General features: G+C 44.1%; 1 long non-coding RNA gene across 4 annotated transcripts in view; it reads right to left on the reverse strand.

The window, feature by feature from the left end:
• The window catches only part of LOC120410742, a 168,439-nt gene that overhangs the window by 15,169 nt on the left and 129,143 nt on the right, over nt 1-24,127 (reverse strand). For 3 of the 4 annotated variants that reach the window (XR_005603074.1, XR_005603072.1, XR_005603073.1), the window contains 3 exons: nt 5,087-5,185; nt 2,690-2,844; nt 548-986 (listed from right to left, as the gene is read on the reverse strand). This is a non-coding gene — a long non-coding RNA (uncharacterized LOC120410742). The remainder of the gene's footprint in view (nt 1-547; nt 987-2,689; nt 2,845-5,086; nt 5,186-24,127) is intronic. The other variant, XR_005603075.1, reaches the window with a different exon arrangement.

Below are 24,127 nucleotides of genomic sequence, written 5' to 3' on the forward strand. Positions count from 1 at the left end.
TTTCAGTGAGGCATTTCATCTCTCTGTTTTGCAGCCTGTCCAAGTTCACCACAACCCCTGAGCTCCACAACAGCCATCAGTATAAATCACCAGGTGAATGCTTCTCTTGTGCAGATGCCAAGGGCACTGCAACTTTTCCACCTCCTCTTTCCATATTCTGATAGGGAAAAAGTGCCTCAGTTCAAAGCCTATGATTGGAATCTGTCCTGGGTACAAATCTGAGCCATACTGAGCCTGAACACTGGATATACTCAGTCCAGGATGACCTCTGATGACTTACACAAGTGGGAGGTCAAAGATCTCTCTTGGTTATTGCAGCTCTGGGTGCCCAAAAGTCCTATACCAATGACAGGTTTCTCCTTGGAAATCCACTCTGAGACAAAAATGCACCAGCTGAACTAGATCCAAGGCAGCCCCTCATGCCGTATCCTCTCCTTAGCCTGGGATGCCAGGTTTCCTTTGGAAATCAGGATCAGGATCTATCTCTAGCAGCTGACAGGTTCCTCACCTTCTCACAGATAAATTATTGCTGCATTGCTGGTCTTACCAACCACAGAAGTCCTCGACTGGCAGAGGAAATACCTTCTTCTTTCTGTAGGAGGTCTAGTAGCTATCATCCAGCCAGAACACCTCTTCCTAAATCCACCAAGTGACTCCTCTCTGGTAGAAGCTGGGTGCTGCACTAAGAATGAGGAGAGATCTGTATTCACACAATGAGGAAAGTGCTGTCAGTGAGAGCCACCGACAGAACGGTGTTGAGGACATGTGAAACACAAGGAAGCCCTCTACAAAGACACAGGGGGACCTGAACTCCCACCAGCAATAAAAAAGGGAAGGCTCAGTGTCAGTTTTAGAGGAATCAAGAGCTGTAATTCTACCATTAGAAGAAGATGTCTGTGGTTTCTGGAGAGGAAGGAAAGCCTAAATGATGATGCAGATGGTTCATCCTCATTCGGGTGAGCACTTCTTCCCAGCAACTTGCCACCCTGGAAAGTAAAACCACAGGTTAAACTGGGATGTGTTTCCCCCCTCACCCTGCAGAGGCAGAGCTGCAGTATCCTGGGGTTAAGTACCTCAAATGCAGGCAGCACAATTTCATTTGCAGAATGAAATTCACTCTGCCCCAAAAGCTTCAGGTTCTTCCCTTTCTCTTTTGCCCCTTTCTCTCTCATCACTTTGGTCCGCAGGTAGCAAAGCCATAGATGGGATATTCCCTTCCTATTTCATGAGAACATTTTTAGAATTTTCTACCTCAGTTGAACCACGTTGCATTTACCAGCTCAGCAGGAGACTGTCCCCAACGTCTGTGTTTATGCTGGAAAGGTCTGAAGAAGGCAAGGAGCAAATACCTGCCCTGAAATCTGAACGTGTGGCCTCTTCAGAGCATTTGTACGCAGCCTCCCCAGATTTACAGCCCAACCACACTAGTCAGTGCCACTGGAGGTCAGTCTTGTGCCATGGAAACCTGTGTGGGAGTGAGCACTGGGGTACCCTGATTCCCAGAAGCCTTGGGCGCTAAGCCTGTGTTTGTGGTACACAGGACACCCCAAGGGAAAACCTGTTCCAGCTCCCCGGGTGTTGATTTATGATGTAGAGATTCTTCATGTTTCCATTTCTTTTTCCCCCCTGCTTAAAACTGCTTAGTGGTCTGTTGCTGGATAAGCTCAGCAAGAGATTCTCGTGTGTTCAGTCGGCACAGGCTCACAGAAAGCCAGGCTGCTCCTCAGGTCCCAGCCAGTGTGAGCAGTGGTAGCACCGATGGTGAGTCAGGCTTGGCCACCTCATCCAAACCGACTTGGAAAAATCTCTTGTTTTGGGACAATTCTCAGGCTTTTGTTTCACAGGGCATGGCAAAATAATTATATACAAGTTGCAAGCTCTGGATGAGAAATCAAGATATTGATTCATGACCAAAACAAGTACAAGATCAGATATATCTAATCCAGAGCCAAATGCCTTGCCAGTGCCTATAATAAAGAATTCCTACACATAATCCCATTCAAAGAGTCACTTCCTCCCACTCCTTCTGTAAGACCCTCCAAGAAGACTCAAAAATATTTGATTGAAAACAAAACCCTTCAGCTAAACTTTTTGGTAAAACAGATTATCTGTGCTTTTACTACAGGATCCCACAGGTCCCAGTGCAAACTCAGCTCTGGCTGTGACAAGTGAAGTCAGCTCTTGGTAACTCTTACGGCTGTACAAAAAATATTCATCAGTATGGTCTGAGTAGAAAACAGAGACTGAAGTGCTCAGTTGTGCTTTGCTCAGGTTACTATCCCACATATATTCCTTATTTAACCCTCAGGGTGACTTAATTTCTCTCTCTGTATCAAGGATGGCAGAGCTGTTTTCTGCCCTGTCTCCAGCCAGGCCACATCTGGAGCGCAGGGTACATCATCCACACTCATCCACTGCAGCTCAAGTCTGAAATGAGAGCCAGCATTGCACAAACCCTCTGCTGGCCCCTGCTACAAACAGCCTTAAGCACAGACTTCTGCTCTGCTGTAACAATTAAAGAGCCATTCCTTTTCTGCTATTTTTCTAGCACAGCAATAGAAATATTGATCTCCACCACTGGCTTCTTTCCTGTGAATGATCAGTTATCCTTTGGTGTTAAACAAACTGCAATTATGCATTCTAAATAACTAGAGAATCACAAGGGTCCAGGTACCTTCTGCCCTCTTACCTCTTATTCCCATCAGCATTCCTATCTGCATGGCCTTGGGCACGCCACATCTTTCCATGAAGAGAAAGGCAGCATCCATCTCTCTGTCCCACACTCACCTCCTGCCTCAAGGAACAGCAAAGTTCTTCCTGAACCCAGGCAGCTCTTAAAAGGGACTGGAGCAGACAGAAAAAAGGAGATAGGTTGGGGTCACTGCAATAACTCAGTGATAGTGGCTCCCCATAATTAGGAAAGAAAAGCCACAGCATGGCCTTGGCACTGGAATCACTACTGGGAAGGTGTGCCCCTAAGCAGCCAGGACCTTGGCAGCCCCTCAGCGACACAGACAGTCAGAGACAGTCAGAACCCAGGAGGCAATGGGTAAGAACAGAGACAAGAAGATTATTGACTTTGGCAGAGCCCATCAAGTGCCCTGGCAGTACTGCCACCTCGCTGGGTGCTGGAACCTGTGTTGGGAGAGTGGGGTGCACTGCTGTCAGCGTGATCCACAGTGGCAAATTCCACACCAGTGAGCTCAGGCCAAGGGGAGATTCACATCCTTTGCTTTGCATATTCATCACCTTTGCATGTAGAGCCAAAACAACCTTAGTGAGGAACAGAGTACAAGCCTCTGCCATTCTACCTGCAGTATTCACCACTAGAGCTTTTCCTTCCTCTCACAAGCCACACATTTTCATTCCTTTTTGGTCTTTTTTTTTTTTTTTTTTTTTTTTTTTTTTTTTTTTTTTTTTTTTTTTGTGGTGGTGGTGGTGGATTCCCCCCCCCCCTTTGCTGCAACATTTGTGCTGTAAGCTACAGCAGATAACATGACAGGTTTTCACCTGGCTGGTTGGAAGCTTTGCAACCGTTTCTTACCACTTCCTTATGGGGTATTTATTTCCTCATGAATTTTTTGTACCTTCACAGATGGGACTGAACCATTTACCACTGTCAATAAGTCACAGTAGCTAAACCCTTGTTTACTGCCAGGCTGGACCAGATATGGAATTTAAGTGTGCTAAGGACAAAAGGTTTGAACCAGGGATATATTGAGCAATACTGATAATATTATTCATATTTAAAGAAGGATTGGGGGGAAAGGAAGAGTTTAGAAAGTATCTGGGTAAAAAATAGTTATATGGAAGCAGGACAGCTGCAAGTGCCAACTTCATACATTTTGCCTCATTTACTCCATTGATTTGCCCAGCATATTTTGGAATCAAGATTTGCTCAGCCTTACTAAGACCATCTCTTTCTCTCTCTCTTTCTCTGCCCTTGCTCTCCAGAGCTGCAGGCTGAGTCCTGCTCATGACCCAGTGATGAACTTCTGCCCTGGGCATCACTGGATAAAAAAATCCCTCTGTTGAAACACTCAGGGGTACTGGTGCATCACTCTTCAGTGATGTTCTGGGGGAAATAGTGCTTGTTTTAGAAATGCTAAAACAAAAAGGCTTACGGATGCTGAGGGGTTTTTGTTGGTTGGATTCTGGCAGAAGCAGCTTTTCGATCCATTTATCAAGCTGCCTGCAGCTCCCATTTCAAGGCTGATGAAGATATAATAAACAGTAAGCCAAAACAAGTCCTTTGAAAGGTGTACCCAGAGCAGTTTAATAAATAAAAGATTGGGGGTGGGGGGGGAAGGGAAAGAAAAATCATCAGTGCAACTTTTGACTTTCCTCTGCTGTCCATTTTATAGCATAAATTTAAATAAATGAATGGTGCAGGCTGGTGGAATCGCTCTTCCATTCTCAAATACCCTCTCTAAAAATTTCTGCTTGAGAATTTGTCTTTCTACAGTGTCTTCCTGGCTCATGTTTTGCCAGCTACCCTCCAAACTACCACTTCAAAATTTTTAAGGATATCCATCAGACTCTGCAGAATCCATCAGACTCTGCAGAACCCAGAGCTTCTTTGAAAAAGCTCCTGCATTCCTGATGGATGAACACTCTGTGGAAACTCCAGTGCAATAAACCTCAACACTGCTAAGCAGCTGGATGCCAGGGAGCTCAGGTGATCCCAGGTTTTATACTGTTCACTTCCCACTGCTTAAACAGAGGTGACCTTGGAGTTTGCACCAAGCTTTAATCTTCCACAGAGAAGACTTTGCTCCTGCAGAGATCCCTGGAGATCTCAGTCCTGTATCAGCTGTCAGTTGTTTCTCTGGGTACAAGGACAGCCTTTGCTCACATTGGGATTAAGTGTCATTTGCCAGTTCTCTTTTCCGTTTGGATTCATGGATATCAGGCAAGCTGGGAGCCTTCTCAGGCCCTTGCTGGGGATTTTGTCCATTGACCTCTGGCATATGGCAATGAAGTTATGGCATGCCTTCCTGGTGCATTTTGGTTATCAAGGCCTGATGGACACTCAGGCTGGAAGCCCAGGTTTGAGTTTCAACATGCTTCTGCCAGAAGCTGCCACCTGGTTTCTTTGAGTTGCAGGAACTTTTCTCCAGGTCTAATTCTGTCTTCAGATGGTTGGGGTTAAAGCTCATGGACTTCAGCAGACACCACAAAGATCCTGTGAGCAACAGAGAGAAGAAAGAGGGAGTTGCAGACAATAAAAAACATTAATAGGTGAGACACGGTGAAAGAATGGGAGGAAAGTGAGGACAAAAAGACAATCCCAGAGGAACAGAGAGAAAAATGGAAAAGGAAAGAGAGAAAAATAATTTTAAAAAAGGAAACTATTAAAGAACTGAAATGAGACTAAGAACAAAAGAAGAGAGAAGAAGGGGAAGTAGAAGGAAGGGTGAAGACAGAAAAAAGGCCCAGTAATATGCATAAAGAAAAATACATGCTGGTTTCCATTTTTTCATTAATGCTTCACCAGATGGAGACGGTATCAACAATAACAGAACCTCTGAGCTGCAGAACAATAGGTGAAATAATTCAAGCACCACTTTCAGATTAAAAAACAGTGAAGGGAGTTTGATTTATTTCCCAGTTTTTCTTTTCTTTCTCTATATATAGAAAATAACCTCATCCACTTACTCAAGTTCTGTGGCTCATCACTACAAAAATATAAATAAAAGAATGAAACCACTCTTCAGTGCAGACAGAAAATAAATCAGAAACCTCAGTGCATTTTCATTGTTGCATCTGGGTCCTGTCTTCACATTTATTTATCTTTAAATTTCTCCTTGCACTCTAGAGACCATATCCCATAAAATGCCGGGTTAACAAGTTAACCATGAATAATTCATGAGATAATTATAAAACATTTACACCAGAACATTATTATCTTGCAACTAAAAAAACCCCAAATACTTAATGTCCTCCAGCGTTGATGGCAGACCTCTTGTGACTGCAATGTTCTTTATCACTAAAATTAAATGGAATTAATCTTCGATTTGCTTTGGTGCCTGCTAGCAGAGAATCACAGGGAAAAAAACACCCCTGGGTGATATGGAAACAGAAAAATACATAAATACACACACGTATTTCTCTGTGTGTGTTTGCACACATATGTATACGGGGTTTTGAAACATGCCCACTGAGGAGATCCAGTTTTAGTCTTCCTCCCCCAAACACACTCTGAGGCAGGAGGGACATGAGCTTTTACACTGAAGGGATTGATTTGGAGCACACGTGGAGAGGACAAACACAGATCTGCAGCACTCTGTGCTGTACCCTGAGGGACTGCGGCTTACAAGGTTTTCCTTCTCATCCTTTCCCGCTATACAGGTGGTCTTTGGTCAGATCCTGCTCCTAAAATAAGCCTTGAGCTTACTCTGAAGTTAAAATAATAATAAATTTCTGTTTCACACTGGTGTCACCAAGATGAGGATTTGGCCTTGTACACACATCCAAAATTAAGGCTGCCACATGTGTGGCTATAAAGCTCCTACAAAAGCATCACCAATGATGCAAATCTCTAGTACAGCCAGCATGACAGGCCATTAGGACTCCTGCAGTTTGAGTCTGCATAAAAGCTCCTCTGTCGCCTTCCCTCTGGACTTGAGGCCAGAGAAGTGTCGGGAAAATTCTCCTGCCATCCTTCACCGTGTGCTGGTAATCCCCAGCCACCACAATCCGCCTGAGGGCTTTAATGGGCACACACAGAGAAACCTCAAGAAGGTTCTTGCTTAGATCACAGAAACCGTCAGCCTGTTGCTAGAGAGACCCGGGTTATTCAACAATGACTTCTCCTCTCCCTCAGGAACTCAGGACAACGGAGCAGCACTAAAGCATATCTCCACTACAGAACTCTGTCTGTGAGCGTGGGCTGCCATGCTCACAGGAGACAGGGAGCCAGCAAACCTTGGGCTGACACAGCCAACTCGAGCTACAGTCCCTGGGGGAACCCAGGGTAGAGGAAGAAACTTCCCCAGGGAAAATGCAGGAAACACTCTTCCTTGTTCCTCTTTCTCCCTTTCTCCCCCTTTGAATGCAGTCAATCCACACAGAAAACTACCTGTACTTTCTCACAGACACATTTGCACCCAGGCTGAGACACTTAAAGCTTTTCTGCATGGAATAGAAGGCCAAGGGCTCCTCTTCCTCACATGATTATTAAGGGGTCACTTTAGGGAATGCAACAGCTGCATCTACCTGGCAGACAAGAGCAAGGGCTGGAAGCACCCTCTGCACATCTTGAATCCATGAAAATATCCCAGGAGATTCGGCACTAAGCTGAAACTACCCAGAGCCTGAGGCATTACAGTTTGATTTAACCATGCACACCTTAGTTAAAGGATTAGGAGGACTCTATCATTGTGACTTTCGAATTCTAATTGAAAACCACTCTCTCCCATGCACACTACTGGTCTGGGACCTGGGAGGAGAGGTGTGTGTGTCCATGAGGGGTATGTGCATGTCTGTGAGGAGTGTGTATGTCTAGCATCTGCTTTGGGGCAACAAAGGGGTTCACAGCTCCAAAGAACCATGCTTACCTCCCATCACACATCAGCCCAGCAAACAATGTGGGATTTTACAAAACCAGTGGACACAGTGAGGAGCTGGGATTGGAATTTCAATCATCTCTGCAGATCCCATTTAGAAATCTGCCTCCTGTATGTGAGTGTCAACAAACACTCATGAAATCTCATCTCTGCATCAATTTGCAAAATAGAAAAAATGCTTCATGAACAGCAATACAGCCCTGTGTACACAGCTGCCAGCAGCTGCCCTCTGGGGTGATTCTTGTAATTTGCTATATTTTGCTCAGCAAGATGACATTTATCATGAAGAGTATCATCAATATATGAGCTGAGGATGAACAGTTAAGAAGGTCTGTTATCCTCAGCCCTGAAGCACAGAGGAGTTTTGTTTTGGATATTCTTCTCCGGGTACCTAACTCAGCTACACAGCACCAGGATCTGCAGTCAAAAGAGTGGTGAGGCTTGGATTACCAGACTCTGCTGCCATGGATGGAGGGATGTAATCCCAATACCTAACTCTGAGCCCATCACCGACTCTTTAAATGCTCAAGAGTTCCATTTCTGAGCATTCTCAGTGTTCGTGTTACAGCGCAGTGCTGGCATTAGGAAAACAACAAGACGGTCTGTGAATGGCTTTTTAGGCTGTCTGTGTGATCCTGCAGCTAAAAACCACTAACCATGGCGCTAGACCTTGGCCAAGTCCCTCTCAAATATGGAGCTATAGACTCTTCCTCAAAGGAATTACTGCCTCAGAGAAGAGTTGGTGCCAGCAGGTAGGGAGAGGAGGGGACCAGGATGAGACAATCTTGACTGATCTTACAGACTGTGAATGTACAGAGAGCTGAATTCAGTGTCAGCCAGCTGGTTAGAGACACTACAGAGGAGACAGCCCTTCAGCTGATTCTTCACAAGCACAGAGCCCCATCCCAATGCCCGAGGACAATGGCAGTACAAGGGGACTGTTTTGAGCTCAGGCATTTGCTCATGTTCTCCCTGAATGCCTCTCCCTAACATCTGAGACCATCTGAGTATGAAAGCTTCCCAGGGAAAAGAGCTGAAAACTGCAACATTCCTTTCTCTCTGTAAGGACAAAGGGAGGATCGAGTCCAAGCTGTTTCTCCTCAAATCACAGATCAATCAAGCAGCTCTGGTGATGTCACTATCCCTGGCAGTGGGACCTAATTTAAAATTACCTCAAATCTGAAAGATTGATTTTCACCATCAGCATTTAATGTCTGCTGTATCTTTCTTTTCCCAGCAGAAAAGAAAAAAAGAAAGGAGGAGAGAAAGAGGGAGAAGGAGACGGTTCAGATGCAACTGCAATTTAGCATTCATTTGCATTTTTAAATTAGTTAAGCCGTGGACCGTTGCAAAGCAATGACAGAGAATTTTTGTAATAATTAGTCTGCTGGGAGTGTAGAAATGGCTATAGAGGCAGGTTGCACTGAAAGAGGAAGCAATATCCCAATGCTCAAACTGGGATTTGCACAGGCAAATTTGCTCTCCCTCATATGGGGCCAGATCCAGCTCAGCAGACACAGAGAGCTCCAGCTCAGACGACTTCATCTGCACTAGACACTGACTACAGCCATGGAGAGAGAGGGTGTTCTCAGACTATGATTCATCTTAACCTCATGTAAAAATCTAAATCAGGGCAGAAGATTAGATACCTGGAGTGAGGTGAGAGCAATCTCACCACTGTTGTTCACAATATAATCTTAAATTCTTCAGCCTCTTTGTGCATGTCAGCCTCTCCTCAGCGGGCTCCACACATCTGACCTGTTCTCCCTTCCTTCTGCAGTTCCAACCACGATCCTCTTAGTGCCTGTAAGGAGATACACTCCTCTCCTAAATCCAGTGGACAGTCATCATTAACTCAGATCTGACAGTAAGTGCTCAGGGAAGGGGGAAGTGGAGGATTGGGATGAGAATGAGCTAAAGGATCCCCAGTTTTGCCACAGGGACCTACCCTCCCTCAGCTCACAATGAGGGATACATCAGCACTTCACTGTACAGTGGAAGGTGCTGCATATTCAGCAACCTGAGTCGCTGATTTTGCAATGCATCTCATGTTTGCTGTTTGAGATGTGTGAATATGGTAATGCCTCCTTCTTTGGGTGGCAGAACATGGCAGCACTAATGCTCACTTTGCTCAGCAAGGGGAAGAGCCCACTCATGACTAAGCATGGCTTTAGAAACACTGCACACTCGACCATCCTCAAACAACTCTCCATCACCCAGTAGATTTCTCAGCTTCGCATCATTTTGCTGTCCTTTGCTTGCCCTGCTCCAAGAGCTGGCATCTGTTTCTCAGTGTGACTGCTCCTTTTTGCTTAAGTTGTCCCTCTGGGTGAACTGAAGCACAAGGAACATTCAGTGAATTTCCTGAAATCCTCCCACCTGATCTGAAACATCAACCCTCAGTACATTTGTGTTTATCCAGCTTCACCACTGCTTTGTTCAAAAATCTGAACCCAATCCTCTTCCAAAGCAGCGCCAGCCTAGTCCCAGCAGCTCACCAGGAGCCATGGAATGGTTTGTTTTCTCTCAGACATGATGTGGGATTACAGAGTATCAACATTTTACAGATATTTAGTCTGCAATGGTGTGCCACGTGCATACATATAAGAAACAGCAATTTTTAAAAAGTTTTACTTAATGTTTCCTTCCAAAGAGGTCTCCATGATGTGAAAATCATTGTACCTGCATCAAATGCATTAACTCTATGACCACAAAATAGACACCCCATTATTCTGACAGCAAAGAGAGTGCAACTGGATTTCCCTGAAGGAACCCGAATCTTTACAGTTTTATTACCTTGTCACTCTGAGTTTCAGAGGTATCAATCACAAAGGTACATTTTGTTTCAGCATAGACTTAAGTGACTCGATCTAAGCTATCTCTTTTGAGGGCAGAAGAGCAAGCAGAAGATGAAAGCTAAAATAAATAAATGGCTCTACTTATATCATGGATACCAAGAGCAAAATGTGCTCTGTTTCACTTTTGTTAGTCACTTGTTTAACATTTGGGGCTGGCATTTCTGGAGTGTGTTCACCACTTCAAAGTTTCAGTTTCTCCCATCACTTCAATGGATCTCATCTACGACAGCTGGCATTGCCTTAAAAAGTTCAATTTCCTTGCTCACCTGTCATTTTGTTACTAGTCACATGTCCAAACTGAGGTAAAAGTAAGCACTTTCTAGGATTTTCTGTGCATTTTCCCTTAGGATATTCTTGGTTTCTTCCTCTGGCAGAGAACAGTTGTGGGATTTGTGCTTTACAGCTGTGGTGAAGGCTCTGGAAAGGTTTTTTTATCGAGTATACAGGGGTACATGGAGCAAACCTGACAGTCCTGCTGAACTCTGGGTCAGAGTCTTCTCAGCTGAGCCTGGGCAAGTGACCTGCAGAATGTCTTGGTTTCTGTTGCAGTCACTGGAGAGACTCCCAAGGACCATTTGTCTCATCCTAAGATGGCTGTCCAAGAGAAATGGGATCAGTTTCTGAAAGTCTCATTCTAGTGCTACCAACCACAGAGCAAACCTATACACTTGTTTAGACTAGAAGCCAACTTTCAGGCATCACGTTTAGGCCAGGGGAATACACCCAAAATGCCTGGGTATGTTTGCCTACGTACATAGGAGTGGACCCTTTCTAGCTGCTTATTCCTGAGTCTTTTCACAAAAGCATCACCTTGGAAAGGACACTCTTTTCAGACAGAAGCAAGCCAGCCCAGATTTAGACTGATGAACTCTAAGGAAACATCCACATCCCTTACACTCCCTGTGATTATGAGGGTGTCTTCCCTGTGGGACAGCAGCTTGTGTAAAGACAACAGTGAAAAGAGCCAGAAAGGAGATAGAAGGAGCTTCCCTGTGTACCAGCAGTGAGGACAGATCTGCATTATAACCTCCCTTTCGGAAAGACTGGATTATAAGAAAGCTTTTCTGAAACTTCTCTAACCATCCAAAGGCTGCCTGAGTAGTTCCCTGCGGTATTTCTTTGCCGAGCATCTCCTTTTGTTCCCAGCGTGGTGCTGGAGTCGGGCAGAGAAGCTGGAGGGGCACACAGGCCCATTCCCAGTGCCCTCTGACACGTCCTTAGACCCTCACCCGCTGAGGCACAGAAGTCTATAATGATGTTTTTCTGGATATTTCCATATGTGTAACGAGCAGTGCAGCTATCCCGCTGTCCCAGACAGTACTTTTCCATAAAAATAAGATCCCGTAAAACTCCCACCTTTAGACAACCCTCACTCTGACATAGCCCCAGTCTCTCAAAATAAAGGCTTCAGTGTTCATTCTCCTGAGTTTCGCTGTGTTATCTGTGTTATCTGTGATTGTCTTGGAAACCCAGCTCACCCTGAGGCCAGCTATTAACATCTTTCAGCATAACAAAAGCCCTTATTGTCCCACTATTTCACATGCATTCTGTCAAGACAGGCAGATGAATGAGTTACCAGGGGGTAAGTTTGGGTATAAATTTACAGGGCCTCTACTCCATCATAATTGTCTGTATTCATATTCTCATTCTTCATGCTCATCCAGATGTACTTGGAAGTGATTTGTCCTCAGGAAAAAAAAAGGGGCTGGTTGCTTTGCATCTGCTCTGTAGAAAGAAAAGGATGTCCTGGGGCTTCTTGAGGAGAAGCTGTCATGCTGGGAGGTCTCCCACTGTCCTTCCCTGGGAACGTGTCCTTCCTTCTGTGGCATCCATCATGTCTATTCCACGTTGTTAGAACATGGTTAGTGCAAATATGAAATCAGCTATTTAGTTTGAAAGACAATCTTCATCCAAGTAGCTGAAGTGTTTCAGTTGGAAGAAGATGTTTTAGCAGGGAGAAAATACCGAATGGGGTTTTCTACACAAGAATTCTTGACACTCCGCACATATGAGCAACCATCCATAAAGGACATGCACTTTACATCACCACAAGACTTCTTCAAGCCCAGCTACAACATTTCTCCAGAGATACAACCCAAGAACACTTCACAATCTGTATTTTTGCATGTGCACCAAAGCTTTTGTTAGCGTGACTATGATGGCTTGTGGGCATGATTTGCTTACATTCCCAGCTGACAGCCAGACCAGAAAAATCTCACAGTTTATACATGCTCCCTGATTCCTTCTATTCTTTAGAGGATTAACTAAGAATCCCACAATGGCTCCAATGACTGTTGTGCTCTCAATGAAGAAGCAAATAATTGAGAGCACTAAATACCCATTATAACTGGTAAATGGCAAAACAATCCCTGGCAGGCAAATACTGGAGAACTCACCGATCTGAGGGAAGCCAAGTATAATAAAGATCATCTTCAGAGAGATGTGCCATGAAGGGCACTTATCTCTCTACAGCAGTTCAAGGCACCCTTCTAACCCATGGTGCCATTTCATCCTGGATGAGAACAAAACTAAAAGATTCCTCGAGTCCAGCTTGTACACACACGTAACTTACTCAGTGTTTATCTGCCATGTGAGTCCCCTGACTTCAGTCATCTTCTGCTCACACTTGTTTTATTCTTTCTGACTTCTCACCCAATCCGCTAATGCTGGAATTGCTCTGTAATTGTGAGTGCCATATGGTGCCCTAATTACTGCAGTGTTTGTTGTATTAATGTGTTAGATAATTGAAATGTGGGGAGAGGAGCAACAAGGAGAGTCAGGCATTTTGAGGGGCAGGCTTGCTCAGTGAACATCATTTACTAGAAACAGCTCCAGGATGCCAAGAGCCACCTCCAGGAAACAAAAAATCCTGGGCGTGGGAATATCAAAACCATCATCTGCCTGGGGTCTCACATAGAAATGTGACTGGGGTTGGTTTTTATTTCTCTTTTAGATTCAATCTCCCTGTGGCTAGAGAGCATGACTGTAGTTTATAGGAATAGAAAAGTATAATGTTATTCGAGATTATGACATTGTTATTCTAATTTGTAAAAAAAAAAAAAAAAAGAGGAGGAGCAAATAGAGGATGATACAAAACCCTTGGGCTGGATTCCCTTTCTGGCTTATACTGACAGAGATATCATGCAAGATTGGAAAAGTCCATATTAACAAGGGAATTAAAATGCACGATTGGATTTGCATTGCTAAATAATGCAAGATTTAAGAGGCATAATCATAAAACAGTTTCCCCCTGAATTCCCTCTTTTACATTCACTAACTTGGTCAAACCCTCTCCCTCGTTCAGATTTCACTGATAAAAAAATTACTCAACTAAAGGCTTTAGAGTAAGCGTGGGTTTGTACCATTGTAGGGGATAATAGGTTTTGTTCTAAAAGCAATGTGCCTTTTCCACAGTGGTTCTACGACTGTGGATGTTCAAGGGCAGAATGGACAAGCAGCTACAAGAGGAACCCAGGGCAGCTTACTGAAAATCACATTAATCTTAGGAAATCCTGAGCTGACTATACTCAGAGAGTAAAAATGTTATGGAGGGAAGATTAAACAAGTTTTTTCTATTCTTATTCTTCACCAGGTGTTTGCTTACGGCCCCTGCTGAAGACCCATTACTGATGCTGTCAGCCTCCTCTGAAGGCTCAAAAATATCCATTCCCCAGTGACCTCACAGACTCAGCTGCACCATGAACATCTTCTATGCACTGCAAGTCTGATGAGAAAACAGAAGATGGTGAAGATTATTCACCAGAAGGGAACTCCCTGCATTCCTGCCAATGCCCTAAGCAGTAAACAGAAACAAAATGCTACAAAAATTACAGACCTGGCCCTTGGCAGAATGATTCTCAAAGTTTTTCCACAAACCGGATGTGATTTACAAGATGGACAGAACAAATCCCAGTGTGCCAAGATCAGACACTTTATGGTGGAAGGAGGATGTGTTCCCACTGGACTAAAACACCTAATTGACCCATAACCTATCAGTGAAACAATAGAGAATAAAATTCCCAGTATAATTGGGTTATAAATCATTCCTTTGATACCAGGACCTGGCAATTAATTCTGAGTATCTGAGTGTTTATTCTGAGGAAGTACAGTGGGTTAGCTATATTTAAACTCTTTGCCTGGTGCTTTGAGGGGAGAAATGACAACTGTGCACAGTGATTTATTTCTCCACTTTACTTGGACTGTAAAGGTGTGAAGACAGAGCTCTTAAAAGGAATCCTTGCAGGGGCCCACAGGCACTGTGCAAGTGCTGTCCCTCCTGGCCCAGCTTCCCAGCTCCCACTCAGAACAGCTGGTGATGGGCAATCACCTTCATCCTCTCCATGATGCCTGCAATAAAGTGCTGGCTTCTCATTGCTCTTTGAAGCCCATTTTGCCCACAGGAATTTACCGGAGTTAGTGTCCCACACAGGCAGCCCACACAACAAAAAATTCACACATGTACACACAGTTCCTCAGGTCACGAATATTCCTTTGCCTTCATGATTTCCCTACATTGTATGAACATTTTCAGAGGTGTTTAGGTGCACAATGGACAGAGGGCATGGTCAGGGCCAGGGGGGATGGTCATTCCCCAATGTCCTGGTTTGTGAGGCACTCTACTTCCTCACAAGAGGAGCAGAAATGGTTTCTCGATGCAGTTTCAGAAGAAAGTCCTTAAAATTAGCAGAAGGACTGGTGTGACATAAAGACCAGACCTGGTCTGGGGTTGAGATCAGTAATCATGTGTGAAAATATTTTGTGACAGTTTTGTTTAGGCAGGCATTTAGCAGATAAAATGAAAAAAGCTACCCCCATCCTCCACAGAAGGAATAGGAGCCACCTACCAACCCTTTCCCAAAAACATGTGGCCAGGACGGAGAACATGACTGGCAATTTCCTTTTCCTGACACTTATTTCCACTTCCATCCCTCCAGGAAGAAATAGCAGGGCCATCCCTGGATCTCTGCAGCTGTTCATGGCTTGCTCTGTGCCAGAACAGTGGCCTCAGTGACAGCAGACAGGAAGCAATACAGGAATACCCTTCCTGTGCCATGGATTTACAAGGACAAAATATCTTCTGTGGCTGGCTCTTCATTAGCAGAATTGCACAAAGGGAATTCTGAGGTTCTGGATGCACCATGTCCACGTCCAAAGCAGACAGAGATGCCCCTAACAGACAATGGGGCACTAAAGTCTGTTAAAAGGGAGAGGGAAAGATAAAATTTTGCACCATGCTGTTCTCTTAAGTTATCAAAGGAAATCTGGAAGCTCTGGGCTCTAATTGCAAATCTGGTCATAGAAATGCAGCTCTAGGGGAAAAAAGGACCTAAGAATTAGAGCTCTTTCTAGCTGAGATCATGGAGAACGGGTGAGCAGCACGGATCTATCTGATCACAGTAATTAGAATGGATTAATCATTGCTTCCCAGTTTGGGCAGTGCTGCCCAGAACTGTATTTTTAAAGCACATAATCCTGATGGTATATCTCTTCTGATTAGCCCTTCAAAAGAATATTCATGTAAGTTGGAGTTGAAGCATCTCTGCTACAGAATTCTGATGACATAATAGGTCATTTTAAATAAATGATTTATCCAAGTGAAATAAGTCCAGCTATTTAGGGCAGGTCAGAGTGACAAGTTACTATGGCATCTCTAATGTAATTTTTACTACCTCTTAGGTCAGGGAGAGCCTGTTTAAATGCAAAAGCTCTTTGTAACAGCAATTTGCAAAACAATGAGAGAAATATGCACAGCATGGTTTGCTGATAAAGCAGAATTTTGTCAGAGTATGACATTGTTTAAAGGTTTACCCTGGGGGCACCAGCTGTTTTCTAAAGCACTGCTAAATGACAGAAGAAGATACATTTACACACAATACAGGAAGGGCCAAGAATAAAACCTGGAAACCTTTTATTTGTAAACAACAGCACAAATACAAGAAATCTGTGAGCCCACAGATAGGATACTGATGCTAGAGAGACATTAACCATTATATATGCCTCTTTGTCAAGAAGGGAAAGCCTCAGGAGGAGGATATGAGACAGCAGCTATTTTATCCTTTATCAGTACACAACCACCAAAGATGCTGATGTTCAGTACTTACTTTTTCATCCATTACTTCCTGTGATTTTTTCCTCCTAATATTGCAAACTGCAACTGCTTTTTGCATCGCTGTGAGTGATGTTTAATACTTAGATTAAATGAGAGCTGGGGGCAGAGAAGTATCAATGCAGAGACAGCACTGTTTTAACAGGCTGTGGGCCTTAGCTGTAAGTATGCTATCAAAAATTAGACCTACAAAATCCATCAGGAGAGCAGCAGCTTTGCCAGCAGCTGTTACAAAGGAAATAAGGAATAAGTCAAGGCCAATAACTGCTGTTGGGATTAGACTAATTCGTAGATGGTGGAACCAACAGTGTCTGTGAAAAACGAGAGCCCACATGAAACCACTCAAAATATCTTCAACCAGAAAGGGAGGGGGAGCAGAGAGGAAGCCTTGGACTTGTTTCTTTGCTTAGCCTCCAAGCTGTGGAAAGGAAGCAGGAGAAAAGGGAAGCAAGGCATGACAGCGTATTAACCACAAGCAGTATGTTGGACGCTTTTCTCCTACGTCCCTCAAACCTGTGGTGCTGATGTTGCACAAGCCAGGCCACCCTAGGTTTGACAGCAAGGAGCCAGCAACTCCAAAGTCAGAGGAAAAAATATGTGCACAGCACAAAGGGAGGAGAAGACACAAAGAGAAGGGAGCAACATTGACCTGAGCCAAAATAAACAGCATCACTTGCCTGAAGGGCCCTTTGTTCTGATACCATATGTGAGTTCTGATCACATCAGCCAGGTCTCCAGGAGAGACAATTCCTTGTACAGCATCAGCAAATTACTCCAGTCTGCAGTTGTGATTAGTGCAAGAGAGACAAAAAGTAAATGCAATCTGGCCAATTATACACTGAGGAGAACAGGGAAAACAAACAAAAAGTCTCTGAAGCTGCGGGTGTCAACACAAACACAAAAGACTGATAAGCTTGTTTTCTTAATGTGGGACTGTACCTGGTGAGATCAGGGAATGGGAGTGATTCTTCCAGCAGCTGCTTGCAGGAGGTCAATACACAGCCCAGGGGTCACCCCAAACATCCATGTGAAGGCAGAGCCACAGGGTTCCAGCACTTAAATTTGTTTTCCCATTCTTTTATCTGCAGTGAAGCCTGCGTTGGCAGCCACATGGGAAGAGACAATTATATTTCTGTCAGTGGCTGCAGCACATCCTGTGAAATCCTGTATCCCAAAGTCTCAAAAGCCAGGTCAGAGAATTTGAGGCTGAACACACTGAGGAAAATGTGGAGGAGATTAACACCTTATGGACCAATTACACGTATTGCAAAGCTCCCAAACCATTTTATTCTCTCAGATTTTTCACTTGAGCACAGTTCAGCCTTGCTGCACTGTGCAGGAGAACACACACACAACCCCTCAGGACTGCAGCTGCAGTGGAGCTGAACATCAGTGCAGGCAGGAACAGGGGCTGATCCAAAACACCAGTTTTGAAACCTGCTCCTACCAGGTAGAGCTCTGGGAGTGAAACAACAGAGGCTGTAGAAAAGCCTCTTTTTGCTGTTCCTGATGAAATGAAGTGTTACTGCCCACTGAGACTCTCCCTGTGTTCTGCTGCTCAAATACAATTATTACTCCACCCTCAGCAGTGCTTTTGTGCCTGTCTCAGCCCAGGGGCTGCTTTCTCTGCTGTATCTGATCTTGCATTGCCACACAATCCACAGGAATTGCTCCAGCCAGACCTCGGTAGACCATATAGAACAGAGCAGAACTACAAAAAAATCACTGCATTCCCCACCTCGGAGCAAAGGGAAAGTCTGGAGGGAAGAGATGCTCCAACTTGTTTTCTAAATAGATTCTTTTCACACTTTCCAATTGCTCACTCCAAGCTTCATAAATACCTGCAGGGTCAAAACCCCGTCCTCAGGAGTTGGAGCAGTGACCTGGATAAGCGACAGTCAATACAAAGTCCTTTCTTTGAAGCAATTGCCTCCAGTACAATCTTTTGCTCATTCAGTCTTCTGTCTTCTTCAAGCAAAATCTGCCAGAACTGACTATTTCCAATTTATTTTTTCTTCTTCCTTCTCTTCTTTATTTTATTTTGCGTGTTGTCCCAGTCTCCCTTCTCAAAGGTGTTACCCTGGGGAAATTCATGTCCTTTGTACGTTTTACTCTGTGCACATAATAGAACATTATCTGCATAATTTACCTTACACCACATGTTGTCCTCCTTCTGGCTAAGTGTTTATCTAAAATAAATATATATCCTCGTCATGTACACTGTGAAAAAGAGCCAAAAATCCTGTCCTGTGTGAGAACTTCATAATATCCAAAATCTGAACCACCAAGAATGTGTTAGGTCTGTCCTTCAGGTCACATGTAACCACAAAGCTGATCCTTCTCATCCTGCCCCTCTCTGCATTTTTCAGTGTCCCGTTCCTTGTGTAGATCTAATGAAATCCCCACAAGGTGAATCCAGATAAAATCTGGAATTTAGACAGAGCCCATGGATCAGGGGATTTCAATGAGACAAGTCAAAAATACCCGTCTCCCTTTAACGCCTTTTACCACACCTCTGCATGGCAGGGTACGAAACAGCAGCAGATCTGCGGAACTGGGAAGGGCAGAAACATTTTTCATGGACCAGTTATCATGAGTAAAACATCCAGACCACATGGCAGAGATGTCAGTTCCATACTTCCTTTCCAGGAGCACAGCTGCCAGCCAGTGCAGCTCTCACTGTGCAGGGCAGCTGACACAGCACTTGACCATGTTTTGAAGTTAAATGTGCTGGGGCTGTTGTGGTCCAGTCAACACAATCTCCAGCCAGCTTCTCTTACACTCTCCTGAGCATGAGGACAGCACGGTGCTCTGCTGATGCTGCTGGGATTTCTAGGTGTTTGTAGCTACGAGCAAGAGAAATTGTCAGAAAAACATAACAAAATATTGAAGCCTGAGTTCTTGTAGCAAGCTTGAATCACAAACTTGACCGTGTGTCAGGGTGAAAACATGTCCTGGATACCGGGGCAATATTTATTTCTACATTAACACAACTAAAAGTGAATGTGATGTTTCTATGTTTCTTCCCATTTTCCCTTCTGATGATTTGCCCCAGTTCTGTTCTTTAGCACAACATTCTTATAGTCCCTGTTTTGTGTCATCCTCATCAGCTCACCAGCAGGATCAAAGCCTAAGGCTGGAAGGTACTGGGCCAACCCCATGTGAGGACTGAGTCATAAATTTGCAATAAAAGGCATATTCAAGTTCAAGGTGTGGAATTTCCTCCAAACCCCCCCACTTCTGTTTTCTACAGATATTTTTGGATGGGCTGAATTGTCCTTGGAGACTCTAGATATCTCCAAATGCCATTTCTAGGATCAGGTCCCTACGGTTAGGTGTTTGGTACCACTTAAAATAATCAAGGGTCTCCCACTGAACTTCTGGATGTGCTGGGTCTCCAGAAGCCCAGTGTGGACATAGCAGATAATTTTGGGAATCCATAGCAGCATTAAAATATAGCCAGCTAGATCTCTCCCTAAATGAATTTCTCTAAGTTCAGACCTGACTTTGTGATGCCCATTGAGTGAATTTCAGGCCACGGGGCTTTTTTTGAGGGTCACACCCACCAGTAGATTTGTGCCAAAGGAACAGACACTACAGGCCAAAAGCCCTCCAGGTGTTTTGCTGTCCCATCCACAGTGTCCCTGATTATTTATTCCATGGTGTCTCCTTTCTGATTTCCTCAGACCAATTTCTGTTTCACAGAGGAAGAACCTGAGCAAGGCAATGTGAGATTGCCTCACTAACGAACTCACTGTTAACTCCATGATGCCCTGTCACAAGACTAATGGCCTATTTTAAAGAGCATCCCTGTCAGGAGGTGCTTTTTTGAAAGGATTCCCACAGTGCAATTAGGCAGCCCTTGTACCTAAAAATTACAATATGGGAGGAGAGACCTCAATCTCGACACACTGAATTTGGATTTTATTGAAGACCTTTGGAGCTGGAAAATGTCACCTGTTGGTGTCAGCTGCAAAGTCCACACATTGAAAAAAAAGAGTCTGTCTCCCTTCTTTGAGAGAAATGGTCCTCTGTGAATTTTTATGTTTTAGTAGAACTCCATCCGGACTCAAAAGCTGTGGAAAATCGACCTGTTTTCAGTACAGGCTCTTTGATCATCTCTAAGCCTTTGAGGCTCCAACCCAGGGAATGACACAGGGAGACAAACACAGAGAAGGGCCTTTACATGGCCTCAGTGGGAAGAAGCAAGCAAGGTTTAACCCAAAACACATCAAAACTTTTCAAAGCTCCCCATCTCCTCTCAACATCAGCTGTTCCTTACAAACCTTCCTTTGAAGTCAAAGGCCACAGTTAGGAACTTCCTCAGAGGAAAGAAGGTTTTTATCTGTCCAGGTTTTGTGATATCCACCATTCTCCCTTCACAACAAAAGCTTCTATCTCCTGTGCTCATCAGAGCCAAGAAGACAGTGTGAGATATGATCCTGTTCCATCAGGAATACTCCCAGGACTCAGGCTTGGATTGCTCTTTCTCATACTTTCTGTGGGTGTCTCATTACCACATCTGTGTTAGTCTCAGAGTGGGATCCAACACAGGTGTCCTTCGGGCAGTGAAATCCCACTGTCCTTTCTTATTTCATTTTCTCTGTGTTTGGGCCACAGTCTGGTATCAGTAATGGGGAGAAGATGTCCCTATGGTGTACAAGCACAGAGCTAATTCTGCTGGCCTGGCTTTCCTTCAAAGCACATGAAAGGATCTCCAAAACAAAGTTACAATAGGAAAAGGTGAAAAAAAAGTGACCAGCTGGCTCCCATTTGCTCATCTGGAAGCCCATGACCAATATTAGCCACCTTTTTGTTTCTTAGGGGACAAAACCACCACAGTTCCACCCCCAAACACTCTAATTTCAAAGTCAGGGTCTGTGAGACTGGTTAATTCCAGAGACACCCTGATTCCTTGGGAACAGCTGCCAGTACTCAAATGTCAACACTCAAAGCAGGGACTGATGTAGGTGTGGTCACCTGAGCAGTATCAGCCGTCCTAGAGATTTAATAATTTGGAGAAAGAACCAGAGTTGTAATAAAACTTAATAGCATCAATTGAGAGGCAACAGATAAGTTGCCACAAGAAGAAAACAGTTTCGCACCAATTTCTGTCTTAAATTATCTTTCTACAAGTGTAAGGTGATGATGGGAATTTGTCATGAGCTGTAAGAAAAGCTAACTGATTTATTTCCCTCAGCTTGTATCAATAAAAGCTCAGTTTTATCCCACTGTGGCTACTGGACCTCAAAAAAAAAAAAAAAAAAGGGAAGTGAAACAATTGCAGAAATTCCAGAGAGAAATGAGAACTATCAAAGGCCATGATCTATGTGGGGCAATGAGGGAGCTGCTGGTTCAGGCAGAGGAGAGAAAAACACTAGAGAGAACATGAGAAAAACACTGGAGAGAGCATGAGAGCCATCAATTGTTTAAAGGTTGTTGGAAAGAGGAAGGAAATAATCTGTTTGCCACAACCAGATGGCAAGCACAAGAAATAATGGGTTTAAGTGACAGCAAGAGATATGAGGGTTAGACTTCAGGAAAAGCTTCCTAATAGTGAGGGAAGTAGGGGATGGAATAGATTGCCTGAGGCGGGGTAGAGTCTCACTGTTGGAGGCTTTTAAAGAACAAACATCCATCAGAAATTATATAGATAGATAGCTGATCTTTGCTAAAGGGGGAAAAAAATGGATAAAGAAAACTCTTAAAACCCCTTCTCATCTCGGTTTTTTTTCTCTGATCCTATAAAGCTATTAAAGAGACCCCAGCCCACACAAAATCCCAAGGACGTGGTCAAAGAGAACTATAGCAAAGCCTCCTGCAGTGAAATTGCAGAGTCCTTATAAACCTCTCAACAATCAGAGGGCTGCCCAGAATAACCCACAGCGTGTAACACCAAGGTGATGAGTGAGCCTCTGCCACTTTATTTTGCATTATGGTTAAACCCTGGACTAACTTTCAGTAATACAATTCATTTCACTGATACCCCCAACTACCTGCATGGTGGAGCCACTGAAATGTGCTCCTCTGCCAACTCAAAACTTTGCAGTACAGAAGTTTTTATATCCTGGAGCAGCTCCATAACTGAACACACGAGGGAATGGTCCTGCCAGTATCAGATAAGGCCCCTAAAAGAGAAAGGCAACATTCCCAGCGTGCAGTGCCTGTGTGCCTTTGATTACTGCCATATAAATATATTTTTGTTTGTCAGGCTGATCTTTCTCAGTGTGGTTCTTCATATGAGTGTCAGAGATAGGAGCTCTCTGGGGCCCTCTGGATGTGATTACCTTCCTTTTTGCACGGAGGAGGAGATTCACTTTCATCCCAGGTGCTGTTGTCAGCAGCCCTAATTTAGTCACTTTTATCTATATGATGAGGATTGTAGACTCTACCAACATTGTTTCAAGCACATCTTGAGAATAAACTTCTTGCAGCTTCATGCTGCCAGCTATGAAGGGGAAGCAAGGTTTGCTTTATCTCCTTGCCAGAAAACAGGAGGTCCCTAGGGACAACTGCCCAAGGTTTCTCTGCCCAGGCCCTCTGTGCCACCCTTGGTTTGCCCACTTACACTGGCACAAGCATTTTCCTACTTTGCAATGACACTTGCAACCTCAAAGCCAATCTGTGATCCTGTCATGGTTCCAGAAACATTCACTCGTTTTGCAAGTGAGATGTTGTTCCCACACCTGCTAAGGAATTCTCCTCTGTCTTGATATGCCAAGTGCCATATTTTTTTCTGCAAGTTCTCCCTTGAAACTTGCCCTACAGGAAGCCAGGACCTGCAACTGCACCCTGAAGCGCTCATGAGCCCTGTGCCATGGGAGCAGGACAGCTGGTGATCCAGGTTTCACCATTCAGCAGATAAAAGGGAACACTGAAAAAAGGAGCACCAGGAAGTCAGCGGTTCTAAATATGGTGTAAGTCTTGGGGTTGTCCTGTGTAGGGCCAAGAGCTGGACTTCAGTGATCCCTTCCCACTCAGGATATCTTATGATTCTATGATTTATATTGCCACGTACTTATCCCCCAGAGAAATTCAGCAGGACTCTATTTAAGGTCATAGACTTGTCACATTAATATTGGAATGAAATCTTCTCCTTTTCACTTCATTAAAAGCTTCAGGCAAGAGAGATCAAGTTTAACCTTAACATCCTTCTGTTTCAAACATCATACAGTCATGATGAACGAGCTGGAAGGAGAAGCACTTATTTAATGTATTTATTTGTGTGGTATTATCAAATTTGAGGTCCAGAGACTGAAATCCTACTCTCCACACTCCTGTGTACACATTGGTTAGTACAGATTTTGCACTAGGAGAAGAAACCCATTGAGATATGCTGGATGGTGAAAACAAATATTATCATGTGCAAAGCAACAAGGCGGGGAATGAGACAGAATGAGAGAGACAAATTAAATGATATATCCAAGGACAGACAGGAAACCCATTTCACAGCAGGGAACTGAACTCACATCTGTTCTGTTCCAGCCCAGCACCTTTTCTACAAGGAGCCTCCCTTAACGTGCTTCATTTGTGGTCAAAATACCAACCAGGGAAAAGAAGAAACAAGGAAATACTGCAGGAACTTTAACCCCACT

This window comes from Corvus cornix, chromosome 13 (genome assembly GCF_000738735.6).
Source record: "Corvus cornix cornix isolate S_Up_H32 chromosome 13, ASM73873v5, whole genome shotgun sequence".
NCBI classification, from domain to species: domain Eukaryota; kingdom Metazoa; phylum Chordata; class Aves; order Passeriformes; family Corvidae; genus Corvus; species Corvus cornix.